Source organism: Toxorhynchites rutilus, chromosome 1 (genome assembly GCF_029784135.1).
Source record: "Toxorhynchites rutilus septentrionalis strain SRP chromosome 1, ASM2978413v1, whole genome shotgun sequence".
NCBI classification, from domain to species: Eukaryota; Metazoa; Arthropoda; class Insecta; order Diptera; family Culicidae; genus Toxorhynchites; species Toxorhynchites rutilus.
In genome coordinates this window covers 55,032,459-55,051,631 of record NC_073744.1, presented here as the reverse complement: position 1 = coordinate 55,051,631, position 19,173 = coordinate 55,032,459, and the positions used below count along the sequence as shown (strand labels likewise).

Genomic DNA, 19,173 nt, shown 5'->3' with positions numbered 1-19,173 from the left:
AAATAAAATGATATATGAAACGATTTATTTCAATTTTCATAAATAAAAATCAAGGTGAGTTCCCGCTCGAGAACGGGTCGTTTGTTTTTATGCTGTCTGTTTTGTTGTGTTCATTTCCACCCAAGGAAATTTCATACGGTGAGCAAAATTGGAAAAGTGAAGAAATATTAGAAAAAGTGATTTCCCATATGATCTACATATAGTATTAGGTGTTGTTAGTCCAACTAAAACTCGCATTGGGTTAAATAAACACTCAGAAAGTTAAAATTATAAAAGAAAATTACTTTTTCCTTTTCAAATATGTTGTCTCTATATTAAAGTATTATGTTTTTACTGATGTGAAAAAAGATAATTGTGTTCGGTATTGGTAATTATCTTATATTCATTGGTGAGTTTTTTTTTCTTTATTTCATCCATACATAACACAGGGGTCATCTCGTCTAGGGTCAAAGATGGCGGTTTTCATCATATCTCATTCCACTTCGGTATCCTTCTATCTGATACGCACCATCCAATAACTGTTTGCCGTCCTTCTGTCATTATTGCTGTCACCATTCACTGGTGGAGTGAATGAACAATACCCAACAACCAAAAAAAAACGGCTCTTTTCAGGGCCACCAAATCATTATCAAACAGTTTAATCATGTAATTCTTCAAACATATCCAAAATCAAAAGATAGCCTAACGGAACCCTACGTCAACTATGCGGTCGTGTCTCGGGCACAACCCTCCTGTGATTTTTTTTTTCTTCAATTGAGAATGAACTTTTTCGTATCTAATATTAGTTGTATTCCATAGAAAAATCACCTCTATTCCGGAACCCGAACGAGTTTGGAAATTTCACAATCCGATCGAGATCGACTTTTCATTCTGCAACCCGAAAGAAAACGACTTCTGCATTCTAAAATCCGTCCGAAATTCAAACTCATTCGACATATGCAAAGGTGACACCTTTGCCTTGACCCAAACAAACGTAAGAATAATACATACATATTTGTGAAGCTATTTACCTTCTATCACATTAACATGTCCCACTGCAGTTCTAAATTGTTGAAATATGAATGAAAATTATTACTTTGTGTTATTGAAAAATTTTGAACACGTTTCTCACCCTAACGTAGCTATTTTATATTATGATTTTCCAAGTATTTCCACAAAAAAAATATCAATAATATCAAAATCGGATGGATTTTAGAATGTTTGAATCTCGGATGGATTTTACAAGTCGATCTCGTTCGGGTTACAGAATGCAACATCGTGCTAATTTCAAACCCGATCGTGTTCCGGAATAAGGGTGAACACTTCTTTTGCCGATTTTTGAACGAAAATTGTGTATGATAATGATTTTATATTTTTATGTATATTTTTTTTTTACATGTAAATTATTGTATAATGATAAGTAATATGAGTTATATGAAATAATAATAATAAGTTATATCAGAACATTTAGAGAAAAATGGTTAATAAAGGCCAGATCCACGTGTATTGAGTAGTTAAATAACATTGAAACATAAAGGAATGCTAATCTGATAGAGAAATTTTCTTCACAAACACTTATCTCCATTTGATATAGACATTCTACCTCCGATGATGCGAATTAGCTTTCTATTTCAGATATCCTTAAACGGTACACTCGTTCGCTAACTGGTCATGGTTTAACTGGTCTGCTTTTTAACTGGGCGAACGTTAACTGGTCCTTGGGCCCGTGAAAAAGCAGAATTTAGTAAACAATCGACGCCATATTTAAATGGAAGATTTGCTATGAGGGACATTCGAATGTAATTTGAAATGTTATGAAAATTGATATTATTTTCGCATGACAAAAACATTGGTTAAATACAGAAAAATAATTTCCTCAAATTATATTTCATACCTGTTGTCGCACTCAATGCGAAGCTTCCATTGGAAACCTTTTGTTTATCCAATTCCAATAATAAACGCGAATCAAACAATTCATTGAAGTTCCCCTCGATTTTATTTGACGTTTTACATACCGGACCAGTTAAAACGCGATAACTGGTCTTCCCTTTTCGCCCAGTTAGCGAATGTTTACTATATGGTATATGGAAATGTCTTCCCATTTCTCAACCCATGGATGACAAATATTCTTGTTCTCAAGAAAAACATTTCTCAAAAAAAAGGCACACTTAGCACACGTTAGCGTTCAATACCAAATAACCACGATTTTGTTTAGAAAATATATGATGATAATTATGATAAAATATGATGCTTTCATTAGTTTTTTTCCAATAGTTTTCAAAAGTCTGCTAATATCTTCGCATATTTTCAAATATCCTCAAAATGGAGACATGTCTTTACATCTGGCATCCCTAATGCGAACGTTAAATGCTGTTTTTGAAGTTTTTGGTGGATGCGAGTGCGAGAGAAATAAAAAAAACTTTGAAGTAGCACGTACGCCGGATCACGCATGACACTAACTTGCACAATGTATTCACACGGTGTGAGTAGCTGCAATCCAGTAACTGACTAGGCTAACTCGTACGCTTACTCGCACTTATATACTCGACTTAACTCGCGTCGGTCTCACAGACCGTTTATAGCAAAACTGTGACATGCGTCCCCTTCATATCAAAACGCGCGATACGCTAAACAATTACGAACAACGAGTGGGGAAGCTACAGGGAATCGCAATGTTGACATAGGACTATGTCTTTGATTTCTATATATGGGGGGTCACTCTACGAAATATGTAACGATTAATTAAGGGTTTTCAAACGGATATTACTCAAAATTGTTATTGCGACATATGTTGTGTTATATATCATTAGACAGGAAATTTATCCACTTTCTTTTTGCTTGAAACATGAACAGTGAATATAGTAAAAAAAAGTTAACGATTTGACGATTTAATTGGACATGTTTTCTTTTGATTGCACTATGCACTCGCTTCCTCTCCGACGCAACGAGCAATCTTTTGCCTAAACTCAGGCGTTAGTTCATAATGTGAGTTGATGCGTAAAATGAATTATTCTCCATTTACCGATAATAGATATTAATTTTATATTATATTGTATGTTGTCCAATCAATTTGTGCTCAATTCATGTTTTTATCGTGTAGGTCTCACTACTTACAATTTGTGTAATTGTGGTCCAGGATGTTATAATATCGAGTAAGTTGTTTGGTTATGTAAAAATGCAATAAATGAATTAAAATGGCTGCTGATTTAGAAGATCGAAAGGGTATACCCACGTAAATCAGATTATGATAGCTTGAGTAGTCGCGATCTTACAGGGCTATAAAGTTATTACAAACAATGTTCCGGACAACGTGGTAACGAAGGAGATAATGCTATTCATATCTATAATATATTTTTGAAGCAATAGATTGATTTAACTCAGTCTTATATTCATGTAGGTCTTAACTATTTAGACTTGTGTTTAAAAATGATATATGAGCTAATACATGATGACTCTATGTCTTCTTCTGCATGATTCAATAGTAATGGCTTTAATGGTATTTTGGTTATATTGCGGTACCGAATTCTACCACGTTCTGTCATCTAACCCGTTTAAAGGTAAAGGTAAAGGTAAAGTTACAAGGAAACGGTTTTTCCAGGGCATCCATTTGATGTATCAGAAGAGAAAAAATACAGATTTTGAACAATGAAAAACTCAATTTAAATGCAATTACTACACACAATCACAGTCCTATGTCAAGATCCCGTCGGTGCCCCTAGGCTCAGACCCATCAACTTTTTTTTAGTGTTGATACATTCTGAGCAATCAAAGAATTTTTGATTTCTTTGGTCAGTGAGACCTGAGACGGGACATGACAATAGGGGGCCGTTTCCGGACCACTTTTTCTGTCAAACTCGGACCACTTGCAACTCGGCTTCTGATTGGTTGATGAGGAAAATAATTGACAAAGATAAATATACTAAAATGGGATTTCCAACATTTTCACAGTGCTGCCAAATATATTCGAAATTAAATAATAGTTGCATTCAAATTTCATTTTAGCGAAAATTTCCGTCCGATGTTCAGTTCCTGAAAAAAGGGAAACATTACATCGGAATTTCCACCCTACATCTTTTTGTGATTCTCTTGCCATCTAGCATAGCATAATAGCAGCGGCCTAGCAGAGATGAACATTCAATTATTTTCCAACCGTAAAGCAGTTAGCAATAAAATTAGGACCACATAACAAATAACAACCGAGGCAGCAGAAAAAGTATTTAAAATCATGTTGGAACCTGCATAAAGCATACATACCAACAAAAACAAAACCTGAATAAACGCTATGTTATATTTTGGAAATGTATTATTTTATCAATATTTCAGTACTGTTATTGTTTGAATAATATCAAAGTTCAATTATAAAGCCTTATTCCTGAATACACTTCACGGTGAAAACGAAATGAATTGTATCCGCGATGACAACGATACGGTGTCGACATCTGGATACGAAATTAGTTTTTAACAAGTCTAACTACTCGGCCCGAAGGAACTTTTAAATTGTTAAAATCTGAATGAAAATTTTTACTTGGCGTTATTTATTTACTTGAAGCACGTCTCTCTTACCCTAACATGAGCTATTTTCTATACACTTTCCGATATTCTCACTAAAACTTATCATTATAATATAAAATTATCTTCAGATAAAATTTTTGTACGAGATTATTTTACCAAATGAAGAAAGCAAAGTTTTTCATTCACATTGAACACTAATTTGATACGGAAGAGTTCATTTTTATTCATAATTTCTATTTGAAAAGGTTCAATTCCACCTGAAACCCCATCATTCCCATTCATTTCGATTTCATCGTGAAGTGTAAATGGTAAGGCCCATAATCTCTTGATAAATAAAATGAACTATGAATTTCATTCATGTATATCAACATAGCATACTCCAACTATCAAATCTACGTTTTCTATTTAATTTTTCATATTGAATTTTTTTTGCATACCAAAATAACAGGAAAGTACTTATTGTTTGCAATATGTGACATTCGGTTGAACAATTAATACAAAAAAAAAAAGGTAGGTTATAACTATGATATAACCGCAAGATTGACGTGGGACTGCCTTAGCGTAGCAATCATTTGTTTGTATTGATTCAATTTTTGATTGAATGAAACAATCCCCGAATTCAATTCAAGTTTAATTCAAGTATATTATAAGATCAATTCATGCATTGTGATAGATAATGTTCTTTGTTACAAGTGAATTTAATGACAGTCCTTTTACATTTGGTATGATGCCTAGGACAGAATATGTGCACGAAAGAAATATCAAACGATTATTTTATTTTACGTTTCTGTCTGAAGTTTGCATCTCTCTAGTGTACGTACTTCTCGAATCGCGATATGATGAACTTCATGCACTCAGTTTCGATTTCGATTTCGCCTATTGTTTAATCAATAGGCGTCATCGCAGCAATTGGTTATCAACATCTTGCCTAATCATCAAATGGTATGCGTAGGAATTCAGTGAGCAGAAGATATGAAGGCATTTCCTTCAATGCAATCTTGAATAACCAAGCCAAAGCGTGGTATTCGTACCCGCTTTTATAGTCCGTGTTAGGAAAACCCTTTTCGGAGTGCAAAAAAAAAACATTCGAGTGCAGAAGTAGTCTGTGTTAGGGAACACATTTCGGTGAGAACAAAAGTTCCCATACTTTCATGTATTTGCAATGCCGATTTCCCCAAGGCTGCTTGGTTTTGATGGCTTTGTTAGTGAAACCGTAAATCGGGCCAATCAAAATGAAGCAGTTAGGGCGTTTAGATAACGCTTAACATTATTGAGTTATTCAATTGTTTATCTAATGAAAAATAACATTTTATTGATTCCGATAGAAGCGTAGAAATATTCCCAAACAATTGATGCAAACATCTTTCTGATCCAGTAAGAAATGTTCGAGTTATAAGCATTCGGAATCTTTCATTTTTTCCTGCATGTTCTGTGTTTAGGTTTTCATTTTACCCCCCATATACTCCGGTTAGACGTAGTCCCACGTCAAAAAATGAGCAGCTCAGAAAATACATGATACGAAGAACACATATTTTTCATGGGAAAATAATCTTCCGAAATTTTATAACATTTGGCAACCTTCACATCTCGCTTTCCTGTTATCTAGCACTTGGTCGACGAAAATGCAGAAAGCAAGAGTAAGAAGTAAGACAACTCACGTCTTGTCTTAGAGTGAGACCAGTGCGCGAGTATAGAAGCGTTAGCGTGCAGTCATACTTCAAAACAGAATCATGTTCGGCTTAATTCGCGTTGACGGCACTGACTTTGTGTTTCGACATTTGGGAAGCGAAAATGATAATGGATTGCCAGGGTGGAATAAAGACACTTTTGAAATCTAAATGATTAATGTAACTTTAATTTTCCGTACCAAATACAGTGACTCAAATCCGTAATCGTAATCACCATGCAGATCTCTTTTCTCTTCTTTTGAAAGTCGGAAACAAGCTTTCGGAACATTCTATCTAGATAAAATTATAGTGTCATATGAGAGTTAAAAGGTTTGCTATCTGCTTTCAGAATAATGGTTTTTATCTCTCTAAAAATGGCGAATGTATGTGCTAATGTATGAAAATTGACTCAAACTCATAATCGTACGCTGGTTAAAATCTCTACTCGATTTTGAAGGCGTTGGCCAATTTCCTAATTCCATCATTATTATGGTGTCCCTTGTTCATTGCGACTATCTTTAGCTTTCTTTAGCCTTATCTACGAGTTTTTTGGTGTATTCAGAAGGTATAAAGGGCGAACACGAAATTATTGCGACACATTTAACAGGGCATAATTTTTTTACCATTGGATAAAAATCAACCAAATTTTTCACACTTTCTCATTGATGTGTATTGTCTACATGCTGTCAAACTCGAAATCGTGTTTTTCGATTCAACGAAAATGGAGGTGAACCAACGCGAGTCGAGAGAACAAATTCTTTCCAAACGCCTGGAATTTCCTGGCCTGTCGCACCGGCAGTTGGGAAAAATGTTGAACATTCACCATTCAACCGTCTCCAGAGTGTTGAAGCGGTTCCAGGAGCGGTTGACGTTGGACCACGGCAAAGGAGCTGGAAGAAAACCGGGACCAAAGAACAAAAAGACGGAGAAAAAGGTGAAGCGGATGATTAAAGCAAATCCCAACGTCTCAAGCCGTGATTTGGCTAAAAATATGGGCATGTCGCAAAGCTACGTCCAGAATGCAAAGAAGAGAGCTGGACTACATACATACAAGGTACAGAACTTCCCAAACCGCGATGAGCGGCAACAATCGACGGCTAAAACTAGGGTACGGAAGCTCTACGAGAAGATGCTGACAAAATATGGCTGCTCTGTGATGGACGACGAAACGTTATATACAAATTTAAGAAGAAGAAAATGTCGAAGTTCACCTCCAAATATCTCGTTTGGCAGGCCATCTGCTCTTGCGGACTGAGGAGTGAGCCTTTCGTGACAAAGGGCACAGTAAATGGCGAGATCTACAAATCTGAGTGCCTCGAGAAGCGTCTTTTGCCGTTCTTGCAGCAGCACGACGAAGCTCCGCTATTTTGGCCAGATTTGGCATCATGCCACTATTCTAAAAGTGTCCTGGAGTGGTATGAGGTCAATTCTGTCCATTTTGTTCCAAAGGACATGAACCCGCCAAACTGTCCGGAGCTGCGCCCGGTGCAGCAGTACTGGGCAATAATGAAGCGGGAACTTCGGAAGAGCAAAAAGACAGTCAAAGACGAGAAGGACATGTTAAGTAAATGGAAAAAAAAACTTGGAAACTGGTACCGGATGACACTGTAAAGACTTTGATGGAGGGCATCAAGCGAAAATGCGTTCAATTTTACACTCAAGGCTCCATCGATTAACTTTTCTTTTGATTTTTGAAGTAAATATATGTATAAAACTACCCTAAAATTTTGGTTTGATTCTAAACATTATAAGAAAATTGGCATGACATTTTCGGTTTCGTTATAATTTCGCCCCTTATTTATCATTTTTTTCATTAAGTGGTTTTTAAAATCGTTATTTTTAAAAATTTAATGGTTTCTAAATTTCCTATGCAGATAACTTCCTTAGTTTTTTTACTGGGATTGATGCGGGAAGATTGGGGAGGAATATGAATAACTTTTGAGTAATTGTAATGTAACCGTTTGCGAACTCCATATGTCTTGAGCTCTGAGTGATTGTCTTGGCAAAACATGAATCCTCGATTCCATCTCATTTTGTTCACACTTTGCTACATACTACACCTTTAGGATGTTCAAGTAAATATTCTGATCCATTACACCATCGATAAAAACCAATTTGAGCAAACAAAAAGTTTGTAATGTGCCTAGGAAGGGCAGATCGACGGCCCGAACACAGAGGGATAAACCGTTTCTCAGCAAAAAAAGATCAGTAACTCAGCCAAACAGCATGAAACACATCAATGTCTTATTGGTAAGATGTTATTTCCATAGATGGGTCCTAATTTGATATTTTGACTCCGATGGTTATCGTTTCGTATGGAGGAAGATAACGATGAATTAAACGTAAAAAAATAATCTAAAAGCAATGTTTACACATGGTGGTGGTGGAGGGATGATATGAGGGTGCATGTATGAGGAATTTGGTTTTCATCGATGGTGTATTGGGTCAGAATGTTTACTCGATCATCTTGAAGGAAAATATGAAGCAAAGCGTCAGAAAAATGGGATAGAATTGAGGATTCAAGTTTTGCCAAGACAATGACTCAGAGCTTAAGACATATGGAGTTCGCAAATGGTTACATTACAATTACTCAAAAGTTATTCATATTCCTCCACAATCTTCCGACATCAATCCCAGTAAAAAACTAAGGAAGTTATCTGCGTAGGAAATTTAGAAACCATTAAATTTCTCAAAATAACGATTTTAGAACCATTTGATGAAAAAAAAAATGATAAACATACCTTTCGAATACACAAAAAACTCGTAGATAAGGCTAAAGAAAGCTAAAGATAGTTACAATGAACAAAGGATACCATAATAATGATGGAATTAGGAAATAACATTAGGAAATAACATTAGGCTAACATAGGTCGGTTCGCTGAAATCATTTCCGAAATATTCAATAGAATAATCCTAACTGGAGTTTATCCGAATATTCTGAAAATCGCCAAAGTTTCACCTGTGTTTAAATCTGGAGACAATAGTGATCCTTCGAACTATCGACCAATTTCAACGTTATCTGTCCTCAACAAAATCTTGGAAAAACTCTTAACCTGTAGACTTACCGACTTCTTGAGTGCCAACAATGTTATATACCAATATCAGTATGGTTTCCGGGAAGGTTGTGGCACAATGACCGCTATTACAGAGCTCGTCGACGAATTGATCTGCGAAATTGATCAAAAAAGGTTCGTAGGAGGCTTATTTATCGATCTTAAGAAAGCTTTCGACACTCTTAATCACGAAATTTTACTGAAAAAGCTTGATCGATATGGGATAAGAGGAGTTGCCAACGATCTGATAAAAAGTTACCTGTCCGATCGAAAACAATTTGTAGTAATTAACGGTGTTCGTAGTAGCTTACGTCCGATTGATATAGGAGTTCCTCAAGGAAGCAACATAGATCCTCTACTCTTCTTGATTTTTATCAATGATCTTGGTAATTTAACGCTCCACGGAATACCAAGACTTTTTGCAGACGATTCGGCGTTATTCTATCCGCGTCCTGATATTCAAACTATTGTAGCGGACATGGAATCAGATATAGTGAAACTCATGGAATATTTCAGTGGCAATTATCTAACCATCAACCTCACTAAAACAAAGTATATGGTCTTCCATTCGCCACGAAAAAAAATACCTCAACACCGTGATCCATGTGTGGGAATCCTGACTATCGAAAAAGTCTTCTCTTTCAAATATTTAGGATTGTATTTAGATTCTGCCCTTTCCTGGGATACTCACATTAAACATGTATCGAGTAAAGGTGCAAGTTTATGTGGTCTCATGAAAAGAGTACGCTGTTTTATACCAAAAAGAGCATTGTTACAGTTTTATTTTGCATGCATCCACTCCATCCTCCAATACTTAATTGTAGTCTGGGGTCATGCTGCCAAATCAAAATTGAAAAAAATTCAAACGCTGCAAAATAGATGTGTGAAAGTAGTTTTCAATCTTCCTCACTTATATCCGACAGTTGCGCTTTACACTACTGTACAAAATAGAATTATTCCTATTTCAGGCCTATGTGATATTCAAAGTATCATGTTTGTTCATAATGTTTTGCATAACCGTAATTTTCACCATAATATCACATTCCCTACTCGAATAAACCTTCTGAATACGAGAAATGCAAATGACTTAATGAGAACCAGAGCTTTTACGAAATTGGGACTCACGCGCATAAAAAGTTACGGTCCATTAAAATTCAACGTGCTTCCCAACAATCTGAAAGCAATAAGCAATAAACATATTTTTTAAAATAAGCTGAAACAGTATATGACGATCCACATAAATCAATATATTCTGTAAATGTGCCGACCATCTTATGTATATGTATGCTTTGGTTAATAATATTTTCCGTCATTTTCTTTTTCCTGCGTCGTTCTAATGTTGTATAATATGGTGGATCCCTTCAAAGGAACTCTAATGTTCCACTGGGATTTCACATGTTTTGTTTTCTTCGTTTGTTGTTATATTCTCCGCTATCTCTTCTTATGTTTGTTGTCTGTTAGCAAGAGTCCACTACCAGGGGGCTCTCTATTCGAGCTTTCTGGTGTGGGGGTTAGTGGAGGGTATTAAAAAACAATAAAAAATAAAAAATTGGCCAACGCCTTCGAAATCGAGTAGAGATTTCAACCAGCGTACGATTATGAGTTTGAGTCTATTTTCATACATTAGCACATACATTCGCCATTTTTAGAGAGATAAAAACCATTATTCTGAATGCAGATAGCAAACCTTTTAACTCTCATATGACACTATACTTTCAAAAGAAGGGAAAAGAGATCTGCATGGTGGAGAACGATTACGGATTTGAGTCACTGTATATATTTTGTGTAATAGAATGAATTCCTTTAGGCCTTCTAATCTAATAGAGAATAGTTTGGGTCCCAAACTCTAATGTCGCCACCAGACGACGTCACTGTACATGTGTCACACGGATCAGTAACATTTTCTATCTGCAGGATTATTCGATCTTACCCTACATAACGCCCCGTAACTGATTCCCGTCTCCCACAGGCCATCCACCGTTACATAGCTGACGTTCGATACTGCAGTGTAACACCACCCCGCGAACGCGTGCGCACGTGTAGAGCCAAGACGCACACCTTCGCGCAATCTCCCGTTCTATCTCTCTTTCATTCTACCTCACACGATTCTCGTTAACAGCATAGCCCAAACAAACGAAACTCATCTCGTGAGTCGCCGCATACACACTTTTGCACCTAAAGCGCGACCCCTATTGAGCAGACCGGAGGCCGCAACTGACAGTTCATGAACACAAACACACGCCCGGATTATGCTCTGCTCTGCTTAAGCCCGAACTAGAGCCGTGTTGTTGTCCATCACTCGCGTTCATTTATCATCGGGCTGTCCGTGCGTTCGGTCGTACCGCTGTTGTTTCGACGCTGGCTGTCTACTAGTGCTTTTCCCCAGCTGTGGGTGGTGGTACAGGATTATCCTGGAGTGTGAGCTTAGATCCGTGATTTCCAGACTCAACGAGCAAGCAGGAAGTGCACCCTTTGAATCCTGCCCTAAACACGCTCCTGCTGACGTCTATACGCGTCAGAGTGCCGTGATCGAGGTGAAGCTGTGTGTGTTGGTGAGTGAACAACGAGGAAGGAAGATGTTTATTGGATGTGATTGAAGTTTTGTGATTTTCTCCAGCGAGAATCGAGGCGGAAAAGTGTCAAAAAAGGTGTTTTCAGTGAATTAAATCTCAGATCAGTCTTCAAACCTCTCGCAAAAGTGCCGGTTCGATATAAAGAATAATCCCCACGGTGCAAGCAGTTCGGTGTCTGGGTGTTTTTGTTATTATTCCTCTTCCATCCTGTGTGGACCCGTTTTGCGGGTGATTGCAAATCGGCAAAGGTGATTTTCAGTGATTGTGCAAATCCGATTCGCTCCAAACTGCAACTGCATCATTATTGACCAGTACCGGAGAAGTGAAGGAAGCAAAAACGGAGAAACAAAACCTCTGACATCAGGTGGCGAGAACCAACCAAACACACAAGTAATTATACCTTTTCAACGCACAGTTCTCAGCATCGCACGGTGAATTTTTTGCAGGTTTTTTTTCATTTCATTCTGTGCTTCGCATACAAACCGTGTGTTTATGACCCCAACGAGATTTGTGTCTCTGTGTGGATGTGATGGTGTGGTGGGCGCCGTGTGCTCTGCATAAAAAAGCATAAAACACAACACCACATGTCCGTGAAGCATGCGAGAAATGGGAGAAAGAGCGAAAAACACGGATAATGTTTTGTTTTCGTTTCCACGGGCGAACGGACGGCGGTTGTGCGATATCGTATACCTACCCACTATTTTCAAGGCGTTTTGTACAAACACAAATATTGACTTCAGACGGACTGCCTTTGGTCGGGAGAAATATTCCAAATTTGATCATCGAAAGCGTGACGTGTTGTCGGTGTAAACACCTGGGGGAAATGGTACGAGTTACGAGACTGGACGAAATTTGATATTTATGACTATGATTACTTCGGCATGGGGAATACTTTTGATCTATTAGTTGAAACACGAGAAGCACGAATCAGGACTAGGGGATGATAAGCGGAAACCTGCACTGCAACGGCTTCTGCAGCGAATCGAGCGGTTACGGATTAAAATGTTTTATTAACGAACTAGACCATGAGCTCGTATGGGCTTTCGATTACAATATAGAGGTTTGGGGTTTTCGCGTATCTAGACTTATCTGGTTTAAATATGCACCACTTCCTTCGATAACTTGTTACCGTTTCCTCGAAATCTTCATCCTTGTTGGCAAAAAATTGTAAGGGGTTGTATCTAGGACACGACCGCATATTTTCGACGTAGAACTACGCAACTACATCGTGCTATACACTTGTTTACCACTTCGAATATTATTTTAGAATGCATTGAAATTTGTGTAATAAATTATGTTCTTCGTTACAAATAAATTTGATGAACGTCCTTTTACGTTTGATATGATGCCTACGACTACCAAGATATGTGAACGGAAGAATTGTCAAACGATCATTGTATTTTACATTTCCCTCTGAAAGTATTGCACATCTCATGTTTACGTAGTTCTCGAACCGCGAAAGTTCATTCACCTCTAGTATATGAAAAGAAGGTCAGCACAACGACAAGCGAGTACAAAAGTACTTAAAACCAAAAAACAGGAAGTGGGTTATATCTATGGTATAACCGCAAGGGTGACCTACGACTATCGTTGATTTAGAGATCATTTGTTTGAAGTTGAATCTAAATCCATTCTGAATGAATGAATAAATGAATATTTGGGGGACTTCGAAAACGAGAGCGTTACGTTGGAGGCACAAGGTTTTATGCATCCAATATAGGATACGAAAAACCTTGTTCTGAAGAATAATCTTCAGAAGCTAACCTGCTAACTGTACTTGGTTGACAAATCACAAACCCAAATGTAAACCCAATTGATTGAAACATATTTGGTCACAGAGTTACATGGACAGAAAACATTAAAATAAACTCTTTCACATGAATATATTTTGAAAATTCCCAAAGGAACTGGCAGATTATTTTCAGTAACGATTAGATATTTCCACATTTTCCTCGATACTGGAAGCCCACCAGTGGTTAATACCAACTCGATAACCACCTGTTAATAGCACTTGATTGAAACATATTTGGTCACAGAGTTACATGGATAGAAAATATTCAATTAAACTCTTTCACATGAATATATTTTGAAAATTCTCAGAGGAACTAGCAGATTATTTTCAGTAACGATTAGATATTTCCACATTTTCCTCGATACTGGAAGCCCACCAGTGGTTAATGCCAACTTGATAACCACCTGTTAATAGCCGCGCGTGTATGTGTGTGTAGCGATGTCTTCCCAGGGAACCGTTTGTGGCATCACTCTCCTCCTGATAGATTCCCTTCTGGCCTAGGGTGCACAAACAGGCTCTTGGTGACACCGTTCATCCGCGCTTTCATGATAAATAAAGAGCTTCACCGCAACAGCGACAACATGCTCCAATCGCTGTTCAATTAGAACTGAGTGGATTTCCGAGCGCCGCTCGCTTATATACCGATTGGTGATTTCAATAGCCTGTTTTGAGAACAATTTTAAGGCTATTGAAACAAGTTTTTGGATCAAAAAGTAACAAGTATATAACGCGTAGACATTTTATCTTTCGAATGAAGTGTTTATCATACCATTTCGTTCAGTTGTTTAGGAGCTATTAACGCTCAAAATCTCGGTCTCCGGCGTAACGCTTTCGGTTTCGAAGCTTTGATTTTACACCCCGGTATAGAAATGAAAGACGTAGTCCTACGTCAAAATACCCCCGACCTGCATGTATTTGCCAAGCGGATTCCCCCAGGCACATTAATTTTGAAGTCCGTGTTAGGGAAACACAGCTCAGTGGAAAAAAAACCCCGACTTGCATGTATATTTGCAGAGGGGATTTCCACAGGTACATCGATTTTGATGTCTGTTTTGGGGAAACCGTAAGTCGGGCCAATCAAAACTTGGCAGTTAGGGCGTTTAAATAACGCTTGACATTTTACAGTTGTTCAATTGGTCATCTCATGAAAAATATTTATTTATTAATTGTGATAGACGCGTAGAAATATTTCCTATCAATTGATGTAAACATCTTTCCGATCTGTTAAGAAATGTTCGTGTTATAAGCATTCGAAATATGGGTAGGCTTTCAAAACAGGCTATTGAAATCACCAATCGGTATATAAGCGAGCGCTGCTCGGAAATCCACTCAGTTCTAATAGAACAGCGATTGGAGCATGTTGTCGCTGTTGTGGTGAAGCTCTTCGTTTATCATGAAAGCGCGGATGAACGGTGTCTCCAAGAGCCTGTTTGTGCACCCTAGGCCAGAAGAGAATCCATCAGGAGGAGAGTGATGCCACAAACGGTTCCCCGGGAAGACATCGCTACACACACATACACGCGCAGAATTCTTTCCGTTTGGATGCCATTCAGCATCGAGAAAGTTCAGGAAAGATCTAATCATTGCTGGAAAATAATCTACCAGTTCCTCTGGGAATTTAAAAATATATTCATGTGAAAGAGTTTATTTGAATGTTTTCTATCCATGTAACACTGTGACCAAATATTTTTCAATCAAGTACTAAAGGGTGTGTCACATCAAATTGCATCACGGAAAAAACGCTGTAGAAATTTAATTTTTAGGAATTATATCTTCAGCTTTCGCTTATAATCAGATAAGAGTGTATAGATCACGTTAGCCATGCTTCACTGTCAATTTTTCGTAAATTTGGAAAAATGTCGTCGAACGAAAAAGAGCGTCGTGAATTAATCCTGTGCACTCATTTCGAGAATCCGGAGTTGTCACATCGGGACATCGGTAAGATGCTGGGAATCGTCCAATCCACGGTCAGCAGAGTACTAAAACGATACTTCGAGAACCTAACCATCGACCGGAAGGTGAAGAACGGCAAAAATGGATGCTCCGTCAGTGAAAAAGATCACAAGCGCGTAGTTAAGCAGTTTAGACGTGATCCGAGAAGTTCGGTCCGGGATGTCGCCAATAAGCTGAATTTGTCAAGTTCATTCGTCCAGCGGACCAAGCAGTGGGAGGGCCTGCGTACATACAAGGTTCAGAAGGCTCCTAACCGCGACGAAAGGCAAAACATGGTGGGGAAGACGCGAGCCCGGAAGCTGTACACCGAAATGCTGACGAAGCCGCATTGCCTGGTAATGGACGACGAAACCTACGTCAAAGCGGACTTTCGTCAGCTGCCGGGCCTGTTGTTCTTCTCCGCAGAGGACAAATTCAGCGTTCCGGAGGAGATTCGCAAGCAGAAACTATCCAAGTTTGCCGAAACGTACATGGTGTGGCAAGCGATCTGCTCTTGCGGAAAGCGGAGCGCCCCCTTCGTGATGACCGGCACGGTAAACGGGCAGGTTTACCTTAAGGAGTGCCTACAGAAGCGCTTACTACCACTATTGAAGCAGCACGAGGGCCCGACCATCTTCTGGCCGGATCTCGCTTCGTGCCACTATTCAAAGGACGTGTTGGAGTGGTACGAAGCTAACGGGGTCACCTTCGTGCCAAAGGAAATGAACCCGCCCAACGCGCCGGAGCTTCGCCCAATAGAGAAATATTGGGCGATTATGAAGCAGGCCCTCCGGAAGAACCCAAAAGTTGTCAAATCGGAGGCGGACTTCAAGAGAAAATGGATTTCTGTTCAAAAAACAGGAAGTGGGTTGTATCTGTGGTATAACCGCAAGGGTGACGTAGGACTATCGTTGATTTAGTGATCATTTGTTTTTAGTTAAATCTGAATCAATTCTGAATGAATGAATAAATGAATATTTGGGGGACTTCGAAAACGAGAGCGTTACGTTGAAGGCACAATAGTCAGCAAAAGAAGCAATCACACGAAAGTTGTATAATACATAATGCATTGCTTGTATTGTGATATGATTTGTATTCCATTTCCAATAGACAAAATATCTGTTGCATCGAATCAGTCTACATAATTTTTGCGTTCGCTCATCGTTTCTCACAACACTCATTTCTCGTTTGAGAAATTGTTGAGTAAACATCGTTTGCCAGTGCGCGTAGAGCGGAAATTCCTTCTTAAGATTCATTGCACCTCTAATAAATTGCCGAATGTTTTCCGATGCTGATGCTCTCTTGGTCGCATTCTCTTCTCCTCCTGATGGATCGGCTTTTCTGCGCTCCCTCACAGTTTCATACGAACTGAATGCGTTTCAGGTTAGGTCAGGCCAGGTAATGAATCCCTCGATCGCTCGCCGCCCAGCTCGTTCAGCTCGTACAGTAACGATATTGTCTTGTCGGTGTCCTCACAGAGTATCGCTTAAGTATGGTTTTTTTCCGTGATTGAATCAAGAGAAGGTGTGGTTTACGATGGCGTTTTGGAAGGCAGACTAGAGGCGAATGAACTCTCTGAGTTTGAAACATTCAGCGACTCAGCAATAATCTATTGAAATTTATATGATTTTCGCGATGCGAAACATTTTCCATTGCGCGCGCATACAATATTGGACACGGAAATATCCTACTGATGGGGAAGAATAATCTCCAGATGCTCTCCTGCTAATTGCCTTTGACGATGACGATAACATCTTTCCAGATTCTCCTCGATACTCGAAACCCACCAGTGGTTAATGCTAACTCGATAACCACCTGTTCATTGCACTTGATTGAAAAATCACGAAACCAAATGTATTTGGTTGCAGTGTTATATGGATAGAAAATATTAAAATAAACTCTTTCGCATGAATGTATTTTTCAATTCCAAGGGGAATTAGTAGATTATTTTTCAGCAACGATGGCATCTTTCCGGAATCTTCTCGGTGCTGGATGGCAACCAAACGAAAAAAGTTCGGCGCGTGTATGTGTGTGTGTGTGTGTGGTGGCTGCTCCGATGTCTCAAGTGGAACCGTTTGTGGCATCACTCTCCTCCTGATGAATTCCCTTCTAGCCTAAGGTGCACAAACAGGCTCTTGGTGACACTATTCATCAGCGCTTTCATGATAAACGAAGTTAGCTTCACCACAACAGCGACAACATGCTCCAATCGCTGTTCAATTATAACTGAGTGGATTTCCGAGCGGCGCCCGCTTATATACCGATTGGTGATTTCAATAGCCTGTTTTGAAAGCCATTTTAAGGCTATTGAAACAAGTTTTTGGATGAAAAAGTAACAAGTACATAACGCTTAGACATTTTATTTTTCGAATGAAGTGTTTACTTTATCATTTCGTTCGGTTGTTTAGGAGCTATTAACGCTCAAAATCTCGGTCTCCGGCGTAACGCTTTCTTTTTCGAAACTTTGATTTTACACCCCGGTATAGAAATGAAAGACGTAGTCCTACGTCAAAAAACTACAACCTGACGTTGTACAGAAACTTATGGACGGGGTAAAGAGGAAGGTGCGAGCATACGGGCTTGGGCTCGAAGTATGAATAAAAAGAAAATGCCAAAAGTTGTTTAATAGTTTTTATTTTACTGTCTAAAGTTTTCAAAAGGATCGGTCTACTGGGCGAATTTCTACAGCGTTTTTTCCATGATGCAATTTGATGTGACACACCCTTTATTAATAGGTGGTTATCGAGTTAGTATTAACCACTGGTGGGCTTCCAGTATCGAGGAAAATGTGGAAATATCTAATCGTTACTGAAAATAAACTGCCAGTTCCTCTGGGAATTTAAAAATACATTCATGTGAAAGAGTTTTTTTGAATGTTTTCTATCCATGTAACACTGTGACCAAATATATTTGGTTTTGTGATTTTTCAATCAATCGCAATTAACAGGATAGCTTCTGAAGATTATTCTTCCCCATCAGTAGGATATTTCCGTATCCAATATTGTATGCGCCCGCAATCGATTATTGCTCAGTCGCCGAAAGTTCCGAGCTCAGAGAGTTCATTCCCCTCTAGTTTGCCTTCCAAATTGCCATCGTAAACCACACCTTCTCTCGATTCAATCACACACAAAAAGCATACTTAAGCGATATTCTGGTGGTGAGACACATTCATTTTTCGTGAGGACATCGACAAGACAACATCGTTGCCTAACGTGCTGGAGGAGGTGGACGGCGAAGGATCGACACATACACGCGCAGAATTCTTTCCGTTTGGATGCCATTCAGCATCGAGAAAGTTCCGGAAAGATCTAATCATTGCTGGATAATAATCTGCCAGTTCCTTTGGGAATTTTCAAAATATATTCATGTGAAAGAGTTTAATTGAATGTTTTCTATCCATGTAACACTGTGACCAAATATGTTTCAATCAAGTGCTATTAACAGGTGGTTATCGAGTTGGTATTAACCACTGGTGGGCTTCCAGTATCGAGGAAAATGTGGAAATATCTAATCGTTACTGAAAATAATCTGCCAGTTCCTTTGGGAATTTTCAAAATATATTCATGTGAAAGAGTTTATTTTAATGTTTTCTGTCCATGTAACTCTGTGACCAAATATGTTTCAATCAATTGGGTTTACATTTGGGTTTGTGATTTGTCAACCAA

The 19,173-nt window shown here is 38.5% G+C and overlaps 1 protein-coding gene across 5 annotated transcripts in view; it reads left to right on the top strand.

Moving 5' to 3' along the window:
* Positions 1–11,508: 11,508 nt before the first annotated feature.
* LOC129766565 (alpha-mannosidase 2) overlaps positions 11,509–19,173 on the top strand; it is a 446,086-nt gene continuing 438,421 nt past the window's right edge. For 4 of the 5 annotated variants that reach the window (XM_055767155.1, XM_055767146.1, XM_055767153.1 and 1 more), the window contains exon 1: positions 11,509–12,174. The gene's annotated coding sequence lies outside the window, so the exon portion shown is untranslated. Of the gene's footprint in view, positions 12,175–12,197; positions 12,216–19,173 lie in introns of those variants that run through there. The other variant, XM_055767149.1, reaches the window with a different exon arrangement.